The sequence below is a fragment of the Corapipo altera genome, unplaced genomic scaffold (assembly GCF_003945725.1).
Source record: "Corapipo altera isolate COAL_440 unplaced genomic scaffold, ASM394572v1 2b, whole genome shotgun sequence".
Taxonomy (NCBI): Eukaryota; Metazoa; Chordata; class Aves; order Passeriformes; family Pipridae; genus Corapipo; species Corapipo altera.
The window spans coordinates 13,291,493-13,309,146 of NW_020884874.1; the positions used below are offsets into that span (position 1 = coordinate 13,291,493).

The following is a 17,654-nucleotide window of genomic DNA, read 5'->3' on the forward strand; positions in this document are numbered from 1 at the left end:
TGGTAATGGTTCTTAATAATGCTTTTATCTCTGCAGTCAGCAAGCAGACTTTTGGATTTCTTCCTCCCCAGAAAAACAAAACCAAAAAAACTCCTACTGTGAAGGAGCTTCACAGTTCAGACACTCAAAAACTCCACCAACAAATTGCAAAAAATGACAACAAAACCACGTGCAATTCCATTAGGAAAATCACAACTATCACTGCAATGTCCTTCACCCAAGGTTTCAACTTTTTATGTTCTCATTGTCTTTGGTGATGCCAACAGTACCTTCTAATCACAAAGCTTTCTCCTCCCTCCTGTCACCAACATACAGTCTCAGCTATTGGACCGAACACTCCATTTGGTTTTTTTTGGTAAATGTACATACACTATCTTGCAGAATAAGCCTTAGTTTTGGTTAGAGAAGCCGGACGATGTAGTTTAAAAGGTACTATAAAAAAGAAATTTCACACTTAAGATCTGGTTATTATAATAAGAATTTGCAGAACACTAGGTCAAATCCCATACTAAAAACAACCCTTGACTCCTGTCTTTGTGCATAGAAGTGCCGTAATGTTCTTCACTTCAGGCAGTGTCTCAAGTTATGCAGCGCTATGATCTGCAGAAAGTGTAAATCAAAGTATTTTCAAGGGTATTATGATTCAACAGTGTGAACTTCAGTGAAAATCCCAAGTAAAAAATAAGTCTATAAGCAATTCCAGATTCAGAAGTATCTTTAAATTTTCATCCTTGACTTGCTCCCCACAAAAAGCACTGAACATCGACAAATTCAATAAGCACCACTCATTCCCTAAATGAAGGACATGAGAATCTTATGGAACATGTACAAATAAAATAAAATGCATGCAACTGAACATTGTGTCATAATATATGTTACATAGCAGCCTAGATTCCAACTCTATGAAATTACTATAAATCTCAGTATTTTTAAAGAAATTGAATAGCTGTATCAGATTTTATCTTTGAGAATTTGATGGACTTGATGTATTAGTATAGGAACACAGGAAAGAAAGTCTGTACTAACTTAAGCAAAAGCAACCCAACAGCATTTCAATGAAATGAAAGCAGAAATTGAAATACCTTGGAAAAAATTAATACATTTAAAGTTGCAGCTAAAATAAGTAGGTCCTTCTCAAGCAAATTTCTAAAAATTGAAAAGCAGTTAAAAGGTTGCAAACATTGAAGGTAGGTAGATAAAACAAGTTTTGCACACTCTTTAAATCAGAGGATGAGCCACTTGCTAAGCATGCTTGTAAATACTTTTTAAAATGCTTTAAAAATGCTAGCAGCTTTTTCAAGACAAATGCATAGTACTAAGAAGCGTAAACTGCTCATTTAATTAATATTTTTCCAGCTTCACTCTAAATGCATTTACACATAGTAATTCCTATCAAATGACAGAAAATGAAATAATTGTGCTTTGCTGTATTTTCAGTCAGCATATCATTTCAGAGGTACAGACAGAACCATACTCTCTCCAAGGATACCAAGACTGCTAGCTAAAGGTCTTAATATTCTTTCTAGAAAACAGTAACAATAATTAACTATTAATAAGAATCTACTGAAATACTATGTGCCTTGGCCTGAAGAACTACAACAGAGTAAGTTGGTAACAATAACAGTAATAACCTTGTTTATGCCAATAATTATTGAAGTGTTTAGTCATAGCCTGTGTAGTAAGGTGAAGCAAGTCAGTCACTGCATCAGCTCTGGTGCATTGAACTACATGGAATACAAACAAAAATACATGTTCCACACTGTGGCTGAAAGACGAAAGTTTAACTATTTGGCTGAGAAATATTTTTTACTCCAAACCAGATGTTATGATTTGGAGAGATGACCACCTCTTGCATAGTCAGCTGCACTTTGGTCATCTGCTCCTGCCAGCAATTTAGTTACAACGGAATGTTTTTCTAATTAAAAATGTGTAATTCAACTTAATACTAGCACTGGGTGCCAAATATATTTGACAGCACTGAAAACCATATTTTACGATTCCATGAAAATATCTGCAAAAATGTGTCATTCATCATCTCTAATTTTACATGAAAAAAAAGAGCTGATACCTATGAGAAAAAACCATCCCTACGCATCTTACACAAACACCAACCTTACGACTCTGCTAAACCTTCATTTTAGACTTAACATGTGGGTCTCTGGGTAAGAGCACTGTTCAGCCTCATTCAGGTAAAGTGTGTTCCCAATGCTGCTGCCTGAAATACTAGTCTGAATCACCAGAGCCTCTGGAGACATCCCAAGATTTTGCTGATGCTGCCAGCCTAATTGAATGAACCACACAAGCACAGTGCCAACAAGGAATTGCTTGTGCATAACCTGTTAATGATTTGGAAGACATGGACCAATAAGTCTGACCAACCTTTGCTGTCTGGGGATAAACAGGAATTGCTACACACAGAAACTAGTAAAATATACTGGGAAACAGTAAAAAGTGCAGCAGAATGCAAACAGAAGAGTCCAGTCTACAAAATTAACAAGAAACATTAAAAAAAAAAAAAAATCCTGGCATTATCATGAATTAATTTTATGTAGAAATATCCAGAATGATCATAGTCTTTTTGTTACAAGGGGTATTGCATTAATTTTCCCCTTTTTCTTCCCATTGACCAAATAATGCCAAGTAATGAGAAGTACGTTATATATAAGCATTTAAGATTTATATATTATGACCAAAGGGTTGATTTAAGACAAAATAAATAAAATAACCAATTTAATGCCCAGAAAAAGTTTGTTTTACTGGACAAATTTCTTCTCCTTAGTACATTATAAAAATATAGTAATACAGGAAATACTTCAAAGCTACTTAAAACAGTCTTTCAGAAAAGCTGACCACAGTTAGAAAGCACATTCTTACAAATGCATTACTACATACAAAGTAAACAGACAATTATAATATGTGTACAAAAAAAAATCCAAATCCCAAAACCTCTGTATGTCCATCTTTCTTTTTTTCCCCCCATTTTTTTTGTTCCAATTAAAAAAAAAATCCCTTTATCTGGAAAGATCTTTTGTTACCTCATGGAAAATACTGCAAATGAAAGATGCTTTGTCAATCCAGATCTCTGTGTTGCTGCTAACACAAACAGAAACAAGCCTAGAACTTTAGCCCAGGATTGTTTAGACACTACAGAAAAGGCAGATGAAGGCCCTTGTTCATCAGCTATGTGGTTCTCTGCAAGTCTTCCTAAATAACGGGGCCAGTGCATCAGGGGCACAGCATCATGAGCAGGGACAACACAAATACGGTCTGCAGCTGTAGTGTCCCCTGCCAATAGCATCTCCCCAAAAAAGACGGCCTAACTATACTGGTCTTCCTTTGAGACAAAATCCACAGAAGGCATGAACTTGAATTTTTTTCCCTAAAACCCACACTTTCACAGAAAATTTATTATTAAAATATCCTTTATGCTATTCAACAGCCTTCACGTGTTAGCCCAATTTATGACTAAGTAAAATTTAGTACTTTATTTATTTCTTTAGAAATTCTGAAAAAATACTGGATTATTTTTATTACAGCAACTAGCTCTCCAAATTAATCTCTAATGACTTCTGTTTACAATTATTTACTTAGAGAATGATACCATGAAGCTCAGCATTAATTCCAGGCATTGAACGTTTACAGATATCCACTTCTACCTAACCTCCAACCTTTGAATGAAAACAAATGACAACCATTTTTCATTTTCACACTTATTGCTAAAGATTTACACTTAACTTTCTAACTAAGAGAAATCTTGGTATGTCAGAGAACATGCACTGTTCACTAATGTCTACACTGTTAATAAAACACAGGGGAAAACTTTATTTTATATTTTCAGGTTTCCTGATGTTTAATACCATATACATAAGGCATAAAGCCTCACAGGGGCACATACAGCTAAAGATGCTTTCTTCATGCTCCTAAATACATGCTCCTCAAGTACCTGTATCTGATGCACTAATAACCCATTTTTACTTTCAGAACTGCCCAATATAGACCAGTATCACATTTAACTACTTGACTTACAATCCTTTCTGTGTTTTGTTTGTGTGTGTATGGCCCACACTGAAATATTAACTCTTCTAATTATTGTCTAGAAATCCCACTGTTTTAAAATATCCACTTGCATTTACTGCCCAGCATATTTATAAATTATTACAGGGCCTGTATCTTAAAATTTAATTACCAGAAAAAGGCATGCCACATTCCAATTACTTGTGGGGTAGGAGATGTCCTCACCTGAAGAAGAGGTGCAGAGCACGCCTCAGCACAGGGACAGTGGCTAGTGTGGTCAATTCGGTCATTCCCTGCAGCATTTTTTCTTTCTCCTAGAGTTGTACCAGACAGCAAATGAGAGGCCTATCTTGGAAACATGCACTTTGTCCTAATCCAGGAATAGGGATAACCTTTATCAAGCCAAGCAGGTAATAGAAATCAAAAGCATGCTGGTAGGTAAAGCTACAGCTGCAGAACACTCTGTAATCAGATTCAACAAGAGGAGCACATTAGTTGCACCTCTTTTTATAGCCCAACACACTGAGCAATAACATGGTGTTCACAAGTTCAGAAGACGTGCAGTCTGCTGCCAGAGTCAAGAGCGGTTTAAACCTCAGGTCTCAGGGCCAGGACACAACAACATGCAATCTTCCAAATGATTTTAGCAATCACTAGTGAACCAAGAAGGAGTTCACCCATTACAAGGGGTCAAGTGGTCAATCAGGCTATATTGCTTCTTCTGCTCTAGCAGCTGAGTGTTTCCGAGACTGGGTCTCACCGGTGAAATATTACCTTAGGGGGACAAAAGGGGATTTGACAGAGGCATTAGCACAGATATGAGGCTGATAGAAAGAGACACTTGGGGGCAACTCCATTGGGCAGAGCAAGCGAGGTCTTTGACTGAATACAGGGTGACCACTGGAGAACAGCTGGCATCCTGATATGGGTAGTAGAAAATTCTTATATGGCTATCTTGGATATGTAGAAAATGGACAAGTGGGGTATTTTCCTCACACCAAAAAATTATAGTGGAGCAAAGGAATTTCATAACTATACCCAGTTTTCTGAGGAAGAAAAAAGGGCAGATATCCCTTACAAATATTTATCAAAATAAAATAAAAAATAGAAACCCTTAGATCTAGCCTTTCTCCCATCCAAAAAACAAGACAGTAATTATGGAAAGCACATGATGTTTGATGGAAGGGAAAACGAGTGTATTGGGTTTCTGTGGCCAGGTTTTGGTAGCAGGGTGGGGGGGGAGAGGGGAGTGAGACAGGGCTACAGGGGTGGCTTATGTGAGATGTTGCTAGAAGCTTCCCCCATGTCCAGTAGAGTCAATGCCAGCCGGCTCCAGGACAGACCTGCTGCTAGCCAAGGCTGAGACAACCAGGAATGGTAAGAATGCCTCTGTGATAACATATTTAAGAAGGAAAAAAATGTTACTGTGCAAATGAAAATTGCAGCCAAAGAAGAGTGGAGTGAGAACATGTGAACAACTATGCAGACACCAAGATCAGTGGAGAAGGAGGGAGAGGAGGTGCTCCAGGTGCCACAGCTGAGGTTCCCCTGCAGCCTGTGGTGCAGACCATGGTGGAGCAGCTGTGCCCCTGCAGCCCATGGAGGAACACAAGAGTGCAGAAATTCACCTGCAGCCTGTGGAGGAGTCCACACTGGAGCGGGTGGATGCCCAAAAGAGGCTGTGACCCCATGGGAGGCCCATGCTGGAACAGGGTCCTGGCAGGCACCTGCAGACTGGTGGAGAGAGGAGCCCACACTGGAGCAGGTTTTCCTGGTAGAACTTGTGACGTGTGGGGGAGCCACGCTAGAGCAGCCTGTGCCTGAAGGACTGCACTCTGTGGAAAAGTGACCCATGTTGCAGCAGTTTGTGAAGACTGTTGCCCATGGGATGGACTCACATCTGAGAGGTTCATGAAGGGCTGCCTCCCATGGGAGGGATCCCACAGGGAGTAGGGGAAGGACTCCTCTCCCTGAGCAGCAACAGAAACGACAAGTAACTGTAACCTCTATTCTCCATCTCCCCATGCCTCTGGGGGAAGGAAGTAGAACTTGGAAGGAAGTGGGGGAAGATATTTTTAAGATTTTACTTCTCGCTATCCTGCTCTGATTCTGCTAGTTTGTTTTGCCCATGACAGTGGTTGGTGAGTGATCTCTCCCTGTACTTAACTCATGAACCCTTAGTTATATTTTCTCTCCTCTGTCCAGGTGCAGAGGGGAGTGAGAGAGAGGCTTTAGTGGGTACCTGGCATCCAGCCAGGGTCAACCCACTACAAAGAGGAAAACTTCCTTGACAATATGCAATTTGGATTTTGGAGAACAGGTGAAGTTGTTATTCCTACTAAGTCTAGAAGACAGAAGAGCAGAAAAAATGAGAATGGTAGATACAACATGTATTACATATAGCATGCAGACCCTATATACTGAAAGCTCTTCTAATTTGATTTTCAGAATGTTCATAATAAAGTTACTTAAAAAAACAAACAAATAACTTAAACACCGATGAAATACAAGTTCACTTCATAAAGGTTTTTTAAATAATCATGACCCGGCTAAGGCATGACAGACAGATACAATGCTGCACCATCCAAATCAAGAAGAATTTCTTCACTGAAAGGTTGTCAAACATTGGAATGGGCTGCCCAGGGAAGTGGTGGAGTCATCATCCCTGGAAGTGTTTAAGAAGCAACTGGATATGGCACTTAGTACTATGTTCTAGGTATTCAATCAAAGGTTGGACTCAATGATCTTGGAGATCTTTCCCAACCTTAATGATTCTGTGACTCTATGAAATGCAATGCAACTGCTGGAATATCTTCAGCTGAGGAAAAAACTCAGGTGCAAAACAAGCAGAAGTGATATCACAAACAAGAAATGGGAAGAGCTATATCAAGATAATAGCATAGGACTATGAGATGTAAGTTGGATATTCAGTTGAATAACACTCGACATTACTTCTAGTCAGTGGCTAAGATGCCCGATAAAGAATGCTGCAGATGGACAGGCTACTGGCCAGATTCAATTTAACTGATTTTGAGAAGTAAAACATCCTAGAATTATCAGCACAAGCTTGAACCAAAACAGTTTTTCCAGAAGGAAAAAGTAGACTTGAAGACCTTGACAGAAAGACAAGAAGCAGCTGGATACAAGTAAAGTGCACCCTTTTGCTATAAACCAAATTAGAGGAGACATCACCCCTAGTGCTTTGTATGACCTGGCACTTAATCCCCCACTTGGCTACTGCACAACATCTATTTCTGAGAGAAATGCTCAGCTGTTCCACACTGGTATTGCTGGCTTTAATGGAGTTACATAAATTTACAGAGTTCAGCAGTCCAATTCCATACATTCATACTGTGCTGTTCTCAAATAGAGCTACTTCTAAGTAATATATTACCTGTATGACTAAGACATTTAGTTTTATTAACTGCACATAAATTTGCTTTCTGTGCCAAAGCGTAAAACCAACTTGCAGAGTAAGTCAAAACAGAGTTTAATCTAAGTTTCAATCTGATCATGACATCAAAAATATTTTCATGATGACAGATTTCAATACAACCCAAGGAGAGACTCTTATGAAAGAGCAAAAAAGTGTTTAGAAAAAGCTTCAAAAGTTAGTCAGAATGGAAGCAAATACCAGCAGAAAATAGTTTAAATGCTTTGTAATGGCTCCTTGAAAATCAGCACTTATTTTCAACTTGGCCAATATCTGTAAGTCAAGCTAAGTGGCTCTAAACCACATACCTGCTTAACCAATAAGGAGAGCTCTACTACACAAATGTTACTAAAACACAACAGCTATTTACAAAGCTTCTCAGAACACTTCAACACTATGACTTCAAAATTATTTGATTCATCCCAAATCATCAGCATTGTTTCAGAACTATATTACAGAAAAAATACAGATGCTGTATTTCCATCTGCTTTAATTACCCGCACACCATAGTAAGCTGTTCCTTTCCTTTTTCGGTTTCTGTATTTAGTATCATCATCAAATTACATCTTAATAGTCAGCCACAGTTAATGAAGCTGGAATTTTTTTCCAGACCTTATCTCATTCAGAAATTTCCCACACTCCCTGCACATTTTTAAAAGGAAAAAATATTTTCTAATTCACCACTGCATACTTTATTCCTTCTCTTAACAAAAAGCTATTCATATCACTCCTCAAAAGAGCATACAAGAAAAAAAAGCCTTTTGGAGCAAAATATACAAGCAATGGCACTGAAGTGAATTTTCTTCACTAGGATCAAATGGCTTAAAGGATGACATTCACTGAGATTGAAATGATGAGAGCCTAAAAGGATGAAGAGAAATTGAAATTTTCTACAAACCATATATCAACAACAAATCCGTCACACTTAGAGATTCTCAATTTATAGTAAAAAACCAATCATATAAAAAGAGTAAGATTAGGCAGTTGATTCCATTTATTGTCTAAAAGCAAAGCTTAAGTTTTTTTACTTTCTAAAATCAATTCTTATTTTGAAAAGACCACTATAAAGAATGTCTAACAGTCATAAACAATTATATTGACATAAATTATATTTTGTCTCCTTTTTTTTTTGCTAGGCTTGGCAAAATTATTCTTCATACAATCACATCTGTACTTTTACCTCCTTTATTTTCATCAGAAAGAAACATTTCAGTCATGCAGTTATTTGTACTACACAGAAAAATGTCATAAGACTCAAAAGAATCCAAAATCTAAATAATCACCATCCCATTTCCTACAAAATCTATTTCCTTGTTTCATCATTCAAGCTCATTTACATTATAATTCAAGATTAAAAACTTACTCTTAAATCTTAATCTATTCCACCACCAAATCTAACCTCCTACTTTTACCATTTGAAGTATCATGTTTTCAAACATTTAGTTTTCACTAGATATTTATGATTAAAAACTGTCCAGTCACTGACTGATTTTGGATTTCTCCACACATGGCTTAGCCCAAAACACATAGCTTTTAAATAACTAAGGATATGCAAGGTAAGTTGTCTTGCTTTTTAGGAAAAAATAATTTTTGTGGAAGTACTTACTAATATTGGGAACTGACATTAACTATTTAGAATTAAAAGGATTTGTTTTTTCTTTTATTTGGCAAGGGGAGGAAGAGGGGAAAGCAGGGGTGGTAAAGACAGAACAACAACTGTGGAAATGTGAAGGAAAATGAAATATCTCCATTTCTAAATCTGCTCTAGAGGATATCCAAAGCAATATTTCTGAGTGCCATCACCTGAAAATGTCACAAGTACTTTTGGAAAATTGTAAATGAAGCTGACACTAAAGAAAGATGATCTCTGTTTCCTCTTAGTTTGCTTGTAAACCTGAAAGCAAGGCATAGTCAGCATTATTATCACTCATACACGCTATTCAATCTTACTGACGAGTCCTCAAGTGTTGAGCTGATGAAAACATTAGCAAAAGGTTTCTTGTATTCAGTTTTCTAAAAGAAACAGCAGTACTGTATGACAGAGAAAAGGTCTTCCCAGTTTCCTCTTCCCCATCAAAACAGAATTCATTTTTGCACTCTCTCTGCCTGCAGGTCTTTTCCTCTCAATGCATGATCTATTTTGAGTTTTATTTCTGCAAGAGCTTCTGCAGATTCTATGCAACTCCAGTATCTAGAGGTTCCTCACAGCAGAAGAGACCACACGGACAAGAATATACCACTCGGCTCTATGGAGCAAAGAAGAAATCTTCATCAGTGTTTTCAATAGCAAACAAGTCCATTTCTTGCTCATAATTGTCTCTCTACTTTCCAGGCATGTTTAAGTGAAGGAAAGGCACAGAGCCTTCCAAAAAAGTATGCACCTATGCAGGAAAGTGTATGCTTTTCACCTATTAGTGAAAAGCATACACTGCAAGACTCTCAACTTGATATTTTTATCTACAGCATTTTTTCACTTTCTAGAAGGCATTAACTACAAATCATTTCTGGAAGCTTTAATGGTAAATGACCATTTTCCAGAATGAATAAAGGAAATTCCAGTCAGAATTTTGTCTATTCATGGAATTTTTAATAATTGCAGAAGAATTTGAGCCACTTCCCCAGAAATATTATACTACCTTGAAATAATTTATCTCCCCTTCCTCTGGAAAAAAAAACTATCCAGATTTTATCTAAAAAAAATAAAATTCATGTTCAAACTAAGGATTGATCATCAGTTACACTCTTTTTTTTTTATTTTAATGTAGGTTATAGAAGCAAAACCATAAATTAAGTACAAGGTGTTACAGTTCACTTTTGCTCAAATCACACCAGTTGAGACTCCAAGTTTACTGTCAAAGCCAAGCCCGAGATGAATCTAGGACAAGTTTGCAGTGGCCTACTGGGATACTTTCCAGGTATCTATCATGCAATGAAAAAAATTTGTTATTTCTCAGCTACATCTCAGTATTTACACAATACTAGCTATTAGTTTTGACATTTGACACCCACAGCTTAAAGGTTTGACACACTATTATAGAAACCATGTATGCAGAATCACAGAAAGACTGAGGCTGGAAGTTCATTTTGGAAGTCATACAGTCCAACTTCCCTGTGCAAAGCATAGCTACAACAGACAGTACTGGGTCTTGCTCAAGTAGGTTTTGAATATCTCCAAGGAAGGAGACTCCTCAACTTCTCTGGGCAACCTGTGACAAAATTCGACTATCCTCACAGCAAAACAAGTGTTTTCTTATGTTTTAGTTTGTGCCTATTGCCTTATGTTTTCATGAGGCATCACTAAGAATATGCCTGCTCAGTCTTCTTTACTCCCTACCATCTGGTGTACGCATACACTCACAAGATCTCCCCACGAGCCTTCTCTTCTCCAGGCTAAAGAGTCCCAGCTCTCTGCCTCTCCTACTATGACAGATGGTCCAATCTCTTCATCATCCTAGTGGCCTTTTGCTGGACTTAGTCCAGTATGTCCACATCTCTCTCTTACTGGGGAGCCCTAGAACTGGACCCACCACTCCGGGTGTGTTTCACCAGTGCCCAATAGAGGGGAAGGATCACCTCCCTCGAACTGCTGGTGACGCCCTTTCTAACGCAGTCCAGTATGCCACTGACCTCCTCTGCCAAAGGCACATTGCTGGACCATGTTCAGCTCATGGTCTGTCAGGACCCCGGGGGCCTTTACTGCTAAGCTGCTTTCCAGCCAGTCGATTCTGTGCTGCCCCAGATGCAGGCCTCCACACGAGGCTCCTGTCTGTGCACTCCTCCAGCCTGTCCAGCTTCCAACAGCAGCACACCCATCTGTTTTATCAACCACATGCCCCAGTTTTGTATTGGCTACAAACCTGCTAAGTGTGCATTCTGTCTCATCATCCAAGTCACCAACGAAGATGTTAAACAGTACTGCCCTCATTATCGTCCTTTAGGGCACACCATTAGTGACCAGCCCCCAGCTGACCACAACATATTAAGTCCAGAGTTTCAGTGAGGTTTCAGTCTACCTTAAGGTCTACTTGTCCAGCACTCACAAGCACACAACAAAGAGCAGAGAAGATGTAACCAATTTTAAATTTCCTTAAAAACAGTCCCACAAAAAAAAAAAAAAAGAATAAATATACTCTTTCTCCTAGTACACAGCAGTTCCTTTCACCACAAGTTTTCTAAACCATGTGATAAAAATTAAAGAAAAATATAAGAAAAAAAAAAAAAGATTGTGTATATTTAGGTGGGAAAACTGTAATATCTCCATTAGAGACCTACAAGGAAACTGATGTCCTGGTAAAAGCATACAATTATATTGCTTTGTCCTAAGGCATCTCTTTTTTCCATTCATCCCAATAAATACAGGAAGTAGAATCATGAACACTCAGTTACCAGTTCAACATCTGTATTTTCTTGTTATGGTTATCCAGTCGAATCTAAAGTTCATCAGTGATATAATCCTCTGGAGAGCTACACTAGTGAATGTGCTTAAAAAGTTGTCTCATGCAATTGCAATAAAGGCTTCTACAATTTCTTCTACAAGACGCTTATTTTAAGAGTATTTATACTGTAAATGATTTGCCTCTTTTACAATACTTGCTTTATTTCACATGAAAAGGGAGACACTACCTCCTCTCCCATCAATTCACTGTACACAGTTCTGTAGGTACGACTGTTCAGAATTTTTCACTTCCAACAAAAATTCCCCACACCTGATGGGTCAGTCCAATAAGGAGCTTAATCAAGACCTCAAGTTTTGGCTGTGATGAACTATCTTAAGAAAAAAAAATCTGTGATAGCTAACACGATAAAGATGATTAAAGGAAAAATCAAGAAGTCTTCTTTCAGCATACATATTACTTTAATTCAGTAAATGAGAAAATAGTGACAATCTTAAATCAAGGAATACATATAAATCAAACACATGTAGATTTACAAGGGAAAAAAAAAAAGATTAAAAAAACCAAATCACCAAGCACTTGTATGCAACTTCACCTTAAATAATCAGCTCAAGGCCTCTGGCGTTGAGGTGGGTACAGGTCTGTATCACGCACTTGTCAGTTTTTATATATTCAGTGTCTCAAACAAACATGCCTAGTTCCGACTACTAGTGCAAAACTCTCCATTTTTTACACAAAAAGGGAAATGAATAAAAAATAAGCTAAATTGGTGGCATATTGCAAAATACACAATTAGTTAACAGAAAAATTTAAGAATGATCTACGTAACTCATATACAAAGAACACACTCATAGAATACTGAGAAATTATTCCAAGGCACATTTTAAGACTTTTCTGTGTACCATGCAACTTCCAATACATCAGTTGTAATTTGATATAATTATATATGATGTCTTAACTTGGTAAGAAACAGCATGGAACAATTTAATTTTCAGATTAAAATATTTAACAGTCAACAGCAAATTTGCTAAAGTTTTCAGATACTTTTTCAAAGTGGAATTTCAAATTTAGCTAGCAAATACCATTTATGCTTTGTTTTGTTGGTGTTTTTTTAACATCACTCTTACACATTAAGGACAAGTATCTTCAGCAATTGATGCACTTGTTGGTTTGCCACAGACTTTTCATAAAGTTCTTAATATACCTCCTATATTTTGCATAATCTTCAATCACAGAACCAGATATAAAATACACTGGAACTCAATGCAGAGATTCCAACTAATTCACTGAAGTGCCACGAAAATTAAACATTAACGATTCCAGTGTATCATAATAAAGAAACAACATCACCTCCAACCTAAACATGAACATCTAAAAATATGCAAAAAGTAGTAATGGACTGGTTACTAAAGTAAACCCCTGCACTTACCAAGAATTAGATTTCCCTTGTACTCCATTACAAAAACTCCAAACCTTGAGGTCTGACAGAAGCTAAAGAAACCCGACCATCTCAGTTTCTCAGGCCACATTAAAAAAAAGAAAACTGAAGTTTTCAGTGCTTTGGGATCATATGCAAGGATTAGCCCTCTAATGAACAGGAATAACAGAGGTATTCACTCTTCATTCAACTGGTAACAACTACTTCCTCCTGTTACACTTATTCATGATATACCTGCAACAACAAATCAATACCCTTGTGCTGGGAGAGGTGTGGCAGTACCAACACCCAATCAAAAGCCCTTTTCAGTTTTGGCATGTTAACCTCTAACAATAAGGTTATGTCAGAAACAAGCATTACAAATCTGTAGCACAGTTAGCTTTGGGCGATTTCCCAAGACATTAAATCTTGAGAAGCATAATAAAAAAAAAAAAAAAGGAAAAAAGATTCAGTGACAGATGTACAAATTCCCCAATCTGCTTTCCTGAGAGAAAGAATCACATTTACCCTCTAATCACCTAGCTAGAATATAGTTGACGTATCTGCTATACGATTAGACCTTAAATTGCTGCAAAGAAAACAGGATAGACCAAAGGCTACTCTCAAGTTGTGTTTTAGTCTCAAAGCTGCATTTCCCTTCACATTTATTTCTTGAATATTTGCATATTTGATCTTAGCCTTTCAGGTATAAAAGATCCCTAAGGATCTTCACTCTTCACTTTCTATATATTCCATATACAAACAAATGGATTTTCTCTCACCAGAGTGATATTAAGTTCAGGATTTCCTAAACCAAGAAGTAGTAACACCTAAGTGGTGAAAAAAGGTGAAAAAGGTAGTCATCTTACAGACCCGTATCATTGGTTTTGATTAATCATCAAAATAAGTGGTTTTTAAGTAGTATGTTGTTTCAAGATGCAATTTCCTCTTGTTTTGAGGGCTTGCAAATCTTAGATACTGTGGGCAACATCCAGAAATAGAATACATACCTTGAACGAATTTCATGACAAGACAATTGTATTTCCAAGTTTTTAAGGTCCTTAAAAGCTAAAAATGCAGCTATTTCAGAACAGAATAAACACAAATACAAATCCTGTAGGAATAAATCAAGAGATTTTTCTGTATGTTTCCTAAGTCAGCTTTAGAAAAATCAAACATGAACCCCCCTTTCAGAGTGCCAACAATGTGAATGAAGTACTGGTGCTTATTCAGATATACTCAAATACTTCTTAATTTGCTAGCTGACAGAACTCTCAGAAAAATTCTGGTGCTTGTGCTTGTTTTTATTTTCACTTCTTTGTCCTTTTTTTTTTTTTTTTTGGTCTGGCTCTTGTGAAGACACTACAAAATGGCATGGCACACACTTTCAGAGAAATAATTCACTGCACTCACTTTCACAGTGTTCAGCGTAATCAATGTTATAGTTCGCCACACTGACTACATGAAAGGATTGGGAAATTGTAGTTATATAAGTCGGGCCTCTAACGAGATCTTGCCACTAGGGAAATGTACTGGTTTGCATAAACCAAGTAAAACTCGGCTGCTGTTGACACCAGTGAAGCTAAAACGTCGAGGCAGCCCCGCACTCGGCACCCCAGAGTGGCAGCTGCCGCCCGGCCGGCCACGGAGCAACACGGGGCAAGAGAACAATTCAACAGTGCCAACACAGCCGACGGGTAAAGCGCCACACAAGGCTCCTCTTCGCAGGGGCAGAGCCTCACAAGTCTTCCACAAAGCACACACACAGCCTCAGCCTTCACTAACATATATATGTCAATCAGTTCTTGTAGATAAACTTAAGACTACTCTCAATTCTTTGACAAAGCTACTGGGTTTTTATGCTTCCCAGACTAGAGAACTTTATTTCTTTCTGTAGCCTTAAATAAATTATTCATTTTTCTATAAGAATACCTTTTCTATACATAAGAACAGACAAGGCTCAAGTTTAATAGCAAATCCAGAGTCAAATATACCACATGAGTCAGGACTTCATTAAGACTTTCTTTACAAAAATTTCATATAGGCACACACAGAAGCTACAGTTTATGATCATCATGTAACTCTTTTGTATATCCTATAGTGAACAGGCATTTTACTTCTGTCTCCAACTTCACCAAATTAACAGTGTTTTGAAAGCAGGAAATCTAGTTTCCCTCAGGACCAGCGAGCATAAGTCCATAAAAAAACAAACAAAACCACACACAGAAAAAGAAAAGACAAACAAAACAACAACAGCAAAACCCCAACCCAAAACATTTTAAAATTTCCATTAGAGGAAAATCATCTATTACACAAACAGCTTTGTCAAAAAAACCCCAAAACAAAACAAAAAACAACAATCTGGGATTTGAAATCTAGTTTATCCTACAGTATCAACTCACAGCTATGAAAAAGAATGCAAATGAACAGAAGCTAAACTTGCTTCATGCTCTTCACTTGTACAGAAGGTGCAGGGAGATACTTACTAATGCAGTGCCTGTCCAAACATAATGATAAAAATTGCAACTGTTTGCATTCGGTATTTCGAGGTAAGACAGAATATACCTAATACACCAAATTGCCATGTATACCTTTTTGATCCACAATATGGACCATTCACAAGATGTGAAGCAGAGCATGGAAATAATGAAAGGCAAGACAAGAACCATGGGAGGAGAACGAATGGCCACAGAACACTCCCAGGTCAGTTCAAAGAACATGTAAACTGATCTTTGTGTCAAAGCCCAGGCTCAGCATAAAGCAAATGGACACATGCTTTTAAAACAAAAGAAAAGAAAAAAAAAAAGAGAGGGGACAAAGAAAGGTCTGACTGAATTTTATGGCATAGGAATTTAATGGAACTGTAAATCAACACTATAATGTTAGATACAATATGGAAAGCTAGTCAACAACTTAACCATAATAACAGATTAGAAGTTTCAAATAAATTTCTACCATTCTGTGGCACAACACAAAAAGTATTTTTTTTTAATAAATAAACTATGTCAGCAATACAGGCTAATGTTGAGAAGAAACACATATACAGATTTTCAAGCTGTTGCACTTTTTTTAGCCTATAAACATATAATTGATTACTTATTACTACCAGCTACAATAAACTACATTTGAAGAGTGAAATCTACACTTATAATTATACAAAGCAGTTAAATCAAAAAATTAAAGTCCTTTCTTAACCTTTATTACAGAAATAAATTACCTTTATTTTCATTTGTCAAATTTTGAAAGGACAAAGACAGTCATAGAAGATTACTGTAATACATTTGAGTACGACCTATCCGAAGACATCAGCATACATATTGCAAAATACGAGATCTAAGAAGGCAGTGTCAGACACCTTTTACTAAAAGTTATAGCTTTCAGTCATGTTTTGAGCAAAAACATTGTTCCATTAAAAATCTTTGGATTATAGCGCACCTGCTTATAAAGACATTACAATTCAGGTTTGTAGAAGTTAAATTTTAGGAAACTGGATGGAAAGATTACTTTAATCTCATAAAAAAAGAAAATAGAAAGTAAATATTTCTTATATTCACCTCATACTACTTTTTGTACTTGAAAGGTCGTCTTTCATTTAATGGCAGCATCTTGAACAAGAAGGACTTAATGAACTTTTTAACAGTAGCTATTTTTAAAAGCTGTCATTTTGAGACTAGCCAAGTGACAACTGCAGCAAAAGGCTCTTCTTCCTCCTACCCTTCTAGATTCAGTTAGAAGAGCCTGACTGAGGAAACAGAACCAGGTAATATGCATTAAGTAGGACAAGATGGTGAATAGCTTTAGACTGGTTTTGTTTCTTCTGGTTATTTTTGGAATGCAGTGCCTTTGGTTACTGGTATGACATCAGTCATTAGAAAAATACACAGAAGCCTGGCTTACTACTGCCAAACTTGAATCAGCCAAGAGACATATACATCTGATTTCATAATGTTATGTTGAGATTTGCTGGGTTTGTTTAACAGTAAGCCTGCAAACAGTAAGAAAAAGTTAGTGACTATTTAAGGTAATGCCCTCCTCCTCAACACAGTTAAAAGGAGAATGAAGCTTTCAATGGAGAATTGGAAGGGTGGGAAACCTTTTGTCAATGTCACTGACAAAATTACTGGTTTCATTAAAGCCAAAGCCCGAGTTCAGAGAATGAGATACTGAAATAATTTCAGTTCTTAGAAGCTACTTAAGGCTAGAAGTTGCTATACCAATACAATTACTTATGACAACTAACACTTTTGCACATGTATTAGATGCAGTAAGCCTCTAATTGTACTTCTAGACATGAAAAAACAAAGTATGTGTGACCAATAGGTTGCATGACAATAATAAATATTCAAACATAGAAACAGTGCTATTGCTAAATACAGTTTTACTGCGTTTGAAGAAA

The 17,654-nt window shown here is 37.1% G+C and overlaps 1 protein-coding gene across 6 annotated transcripts in view; it reads right to left on the reverse strand.

The window, feature by feature from the left end:
• Positions 1 to 17,654, reverse strand: part of FAM184A (family with sequence similarity 184 member A) — a 77,806-nt gene that overhangs the window by 51,669 nt on the left and 8,483 nt on the right. The gene's annotated exons all lie outside the window — the stretch shown is intronic.